The 5,204-nt window shown below is 44.5% G+C and overlaps 1 long non-coding RNA gene across 3 annotated transcripts; it reads right to left on the bottom strand.

Annotated features, from left to right (window-relative positions):
• Window positions 1-203: 203 nt before the first annotated feature.
• LOC125531917 lies at window positions 204-2,543 on the bottom strand. Of its 3 annotated transcripts, none has more exons than XR_007293621.1 (4): window positions 2,172-2,543; window positions 1,106-1,976; window positions 656-889; window positions 204-567 (listed from the first exon to the last, which is right to left on the bottom strand). It is a non-coding gene; the product is annotated as an uncharacterized LOC125531917 (long non-coding RNA). The 3 variants fall into 3 exon arrangements; XR_007293622.1 differs by having other exon boundaries at window positions 656-1,783; window positions 1,873-1,976; XR_007293620.1 differs by having other exon boundaries at window positions 656-1,976.
• Window positions 2,544-5,204: the final 2,661 nt, after the last annotated feature.

The raw sequence follows: 5,204 nt of genomic DNA, 5'->3' as shown, positions 1-5,204 counted from the left end.
ATAATGTAGCAAAGAACAGCAACATCACTTTAGAGGATGAATAAGGGTGATTGTAGAGATGCAAGTCTTGTACTCCCTCCGTTCCGAATTACTCGTCGCAAAAATGGATGTATCTAGATGTATTTTAGTTCTAGATACATCCATTTCTGCGACGAGTAATTTGGAACGGAGGGAGTATAATTCAATTCAGACAGGAGCAATGGTTCTCTGAAAACACAGCACAGATAAGTTGGATTTGGCAAACACAAAGTCTTATCACGTAAATCGGTGATAGTTGTCGCAGGCAGACGACATCAGTAAAATGTCCAAAAAGGGTGGTCACTGGTCACACGCAGAACGTCTCCATTTATTTAATACTCCCTCCGTCCGGAAATACTTGTCATCAAAATGAATAAAAGGGGATGTATCTAGACATATTTTAGTTCTAGATACATCCTTTTTTATTCATTTTGATGACAAGTATTTTCAGACGGAGGGAGTAGCGCCCAAAGTAGATGAGCCAATCTTTGCTCAAGGAGATGAATTTTCTTTTTCGAAGCAAATGTCTTGATTGTATCAGTTGCAGATCTGTAAATCACGAAGATAGGTGTTAATATATATGTGCATCAAAAGATAGAACCTTGAACAGGGAGTTTAGTATAATGTGGCTATCTACCTTTTTTCCTTTTTCTTGTTTGTGAGCATTATTGACAAGTGCAATTTGGATCATCCGGTGTCTGTGGCTGGCTGGCAGTGGCGTTTTTTGCCCATAAATTTTTGAGATATGTTGGTGCAGTGAAGAAATAAAGTACTTTATAAGTTGAGAGGACTATACTGGTGTACTAAGTATGTGACCATTTGCACGAGAGATTAACATATCTCAGTTCTGTTGGTGCTAGCTAGTGTTCACCTGTCATTGGAAAAGTTCAGAGATCACAAATATAGTTACTTTTAGTTATAACTTGTCGCCGACAATTATGATAATGACAAGGTAGTCGGTAATGTGAGACCTGATTATATACACTAAGTACATGCAATTCAGCTAATATAGTGAGAGATAGTCTCGTGACTCTTATGAAAGTTGGAAGATAATAGATGGCCTCGTAATTTAGATGAGAATTCTTACTCAATATATGTTATCTGGAGGTTACTTTTGTCAGGATCCTGGGCTCAAGCAGGCAGTCAAACCTTAAAAGAGATATGAAATCACTGAAACTATTCCGACATCTGTACATTGAAACATGAGCATGATAATGGACCAGAAAGATAGTAAAGCAGCAAAGTGGAGGAAACAAAGAAATAATTGTGCCTGCACTAAAGTAGATTTTCCTTGCCTATAAAGGAGTCTGTCTTTCCAACCATAGAGGGTAGAGGTATAAAATCGGTGAGTGAACATGCATAATCAGGATAATTAATAGGGTCAACGCTGCGACTAAACCTTCGACCATGGAGTTATTTTCATGGAACTTGCTTCCACAGCCTTATACATGTTCTTTGCTAATTTCACAAAGGAATTGTTGATGAGGAAAACATTGCCCTCCTTGAGTTTTCCCTGAATAGTTTTTGTATTCAATCACATGTACCTCTCCATACATATTGTTTCTATATAAGATCAGTATTAAACACAAGGAAGTTACATTATGTACAAAGAATACACCTAATAAGTTTTTAGTAGGCATGTTCATCAACAAAGACGATGTCAAGATGCGTTCAATGTCCATCTAGGGACCTCATACAAGAGCTACGCGTGCAAGCGCAGTGACACGCCGAGGGATGGCTTCAGATCTGATAGATGCAAATTGGCCTGAAAACCAACTCACTGAATTCTCTTACTTCTTCCTGTTGGGAAGGGAGTTAATCAGAATTGGATATATTTCCACAAAGATGAGTTACCTGTGCAGAAGCCATGGATGATGGTGAGCAGCCGAAGTAAAAAAATTGCGAGTACAGTCTCCAAGAACTGCCCAAATCAATCGACCACAGCAAACATGAAACACCTGTATGTATAGTTTTTGGAATGAGAGAAAATCAGGGCAATTCAATTGCTTGGTGGAAGAATGAATCATACATTCATATACTGAACTGAAAAATATATAGGGAAACCTATCCAATCATCATGCGGACAGATGTTATGCTTGGGAGAAAACGGTGAGTGCGTGGTAGTAAGGGGGGAAGCATATATATACACGTACTTGTACCGTGAGGCAGCGGAAAGGATGGGCACATCACCAGCCATGATTGTGTGTAGAGAAACTGAAGATTTATTGCGTCTTCAAATCGCTGCGGAGCAGTTTCCTCATACCAAGAGTCATGGCGTCGACCTCCCGCGTCCGTTGGGTCCCCTCCTTCCGCCAAGCAATCCAGGCATCCCCTTTACCTTCCCAATCTCTCTCACACGAATCCCCTTCAAATCACAGCATCGAATCCCCTTAAAATCACAGCGACCGACGCCCTTCCCCCTTCTCTGGAAATCGTAGCGACCGACCCCCTCTGGAGACGACCGACCTGGTTCTCTTCTGCCTGTCTATGCTACTTTTTTTTTCTTCGGCAAGGTTTGCCACCAATCGGACAGGCTTTTGCGGGGATAAGCAAATTGGGCTGGGGAAAGGCCCAGTTCACCAGAATGCATCAATTTTTCTTCTGGAGCAGCAGCCCTCTAGGACAGCTGGGCCAGAAAATTTAACGTCTCCTGCAGGCCGAAACAGACAATGCATCCAACGGCTGAGATTCTCTAAATCAAGCAAATGGACGGCCAAAAATGCCTTAGTGCGTGAGAGGGCAGGAAAGTGGTGCAGTTGTACTGTCCTAAATTGTCATGTTAGAGCCATCGTGTTGGCGTGGCGTCAGGCACCTCATGTTAGTGTACAATGCCGACATGGCCGTCGTCCTGTCTTTGACGTGCGGCAACCTGATCTTGGTGGCACGTCGAGCTTATGCACCAACTTCGACAAGTGTTCCTTTGCACCAATCTATTGCAGCATCGCCGAGATCTAAGTGATTAAGCTAAGCTTCGCATGTGCTTTCCCAGTGCTCCAGTGCACCTATCTTAGCCTCCCCTTGTGCAAGATTCGCACGGTCCACATGTAGCCTCTTCTAGACAAAGTTCTCAATTGCATCCCCACTTGGATTGAGAATCTACTAAAACATGGGAGGCTGGCTCATGCTTGTCAAATTAGTACTTCTCTCCATCCCAGTCTATCAAGCCATCGCCATGCAACTGCCTCTGTGTTCACTTGCATTGGTCGAGAAGTACATTCCGTTTTCCTTTAGAGCGGGAACAACATAGTCAGCGACGGGCAATGCATGGTGGCCTGGAGCAAGCTGTGCTTCATGTGGAACTCAGCGGCTTCAGGATCCTTAGGTACATCTCTCATTTGCTGGGTGGATTCCTTGTTGAGCAGGGCACACTTCCTCAATTCTCTTGTCCTGGTGCTCATGCTCAGAAGGGTGTTGCTGAGTGCAAGCAGCGTCACCTTCTTGAGGCGGTTCGTGCGTTGATGATTGTCGCCTCTCTTCCACCTCACTTTTGGGTTGAGGTAGCTTCTACTTCTACCTATCTCATCAACATTAATCCTTCCTCTGCTCTATAGACTGACATTCCTCTTGAGCATCTTTTTGGTTGTTCTCTTGACTACTCAACACTTCATTTGTTTGGTTGCATTTGCTACATTCTTTTTGCCCCCCACGAATGCACCAAACTAACTACTCAGTCTATTGAGTGTGTCTTCTTAGATTACAATGATGCAAGGGCTATCTGTGTTGGGATCCTGTTAGTCGTCGGATGCACATTTCTCGGGATGTGACTTTTGATGAGTCTCGTCCTTTATATCCCTGTCCATCCTCTCCTTTGACCTCCCCCATTGAGGATATTTATTTTCTCACTTTTTCAAATACACCTATCACTCAAGTATTGCCCTCGTCCACCCATCCCACCTTGTCTTCCCATACTACTGTTGTAGACCCCACACCTTTGTAACTTGTGGCTTCCCCACCTCGTTCATCACCTGAGGCTTCCCCATTGATTCCCCCTCATCATCTTCTTTACTACACTGATCATCCGCGTGTTGTGAATTCTTCTGATGAGCCACCTCCCTCGACTATTGTCTTCTTCTGTTGGCAATGCACCACCTCCAGCTTAGCCTACTTATGTCTTCCAAGCTCGCCCGCTTCTGCCTACTGACCACTATGCGCTCTTCTCGAGACGACTTATCATGACGTTGTTGCTCATCCTAAATGGCAACATGTGATGGCATCGGAGATTGATGCTCTTTCACGCATTGGCGCGTGGGATCTCATTTCCCTTCCTTCTCGTGCTCATCTCATCACTTGTATGTGGGTCTACAAGGTTAAGACTGATGGTTCTCTTGAGCATTACAAAGCTCGTCTAGTGGTGGGAACATGGTCATGACTACGATGAGACATTTGCCCCTATGGCCCACATGACCACTCTTCGCACACTTTTCGCTGTGGCTTCTCTTCCTGATGACATGGTTTGTCGTCTTTGTCGCTCTCTATATGGCCTTAAGCAAACCCCTCGTGTCTGGTCTGAGCGTTTCATCTCAATAGTGATTGCGGCTGGTTTTTCAGCAAGTGCTCATGATCCTGCACTTTTTTCTACATTTCAACTCGTGGGCGAACTCTTCTTCTATATGTCGATCATCACCGACAACGATTCTAAGTACATTGCCTTTGTGAAGGCTCGTCATAGTGAGTTTCTTATGTCTGATCTTGGTCCTCTTTGCTACTTTCTTGACATTGAGGTTTCTTCTACCTTTAATGGCTTCTTTATTTCCCAAGAGAAGCATATCCAGGATTTTCTTGCTCTTACTGATGAGCGCACTATTAAGACTCCTGTGAAGCTCAAAGTCCACCTTTGTATCCACCTCCGCTCCCTACCAGTCCGGCTAGGCATCCATTGTCTGGTTGTGGGTTACTATGTGTGCTGCCTCGATCCCACATCTTGTCTTCCCTTGTTAGGTGGCCGCATCACCGCACTCGGGCACCACCATCGGTGAGCAAGAGCACGAGCAAGCGTCCTTTCGACCTTGTTCAGTCTGATGTCTGGGGTCCATCTCCCTTTGCCTTGGAAGGAGGTCATCACTAGTATATTATCTTTATAGATGATTTCTCTGAACACACATGGATATATTTTATTTCTTCCAGGCCTGGGCCCGTGGGCGTGCAGTTCGTGCGATGGAACATGGCCAATTTCCACGGGCCCTGAC

Source organism: Triticum urartu, unplaced genomic scaffold, assembly GCF_003073215.2.
Source record: "Triticum urartu cultivar G1812 unplaced genomic scaffold, Tu2.1 TuUngrouped_contig_8401, whole genome shotgun sequence".
NCBI classification, from domain to species: domain Eukaryota; kingdom Viridiplantae; phylum Streptophyta; class Magnoliopsida; order Poales; family Poaceae; genus Triticum; species Triticum urartu.
This window is presented reverse-complemented; position numbering and strand designations above follow the sequence as displayed.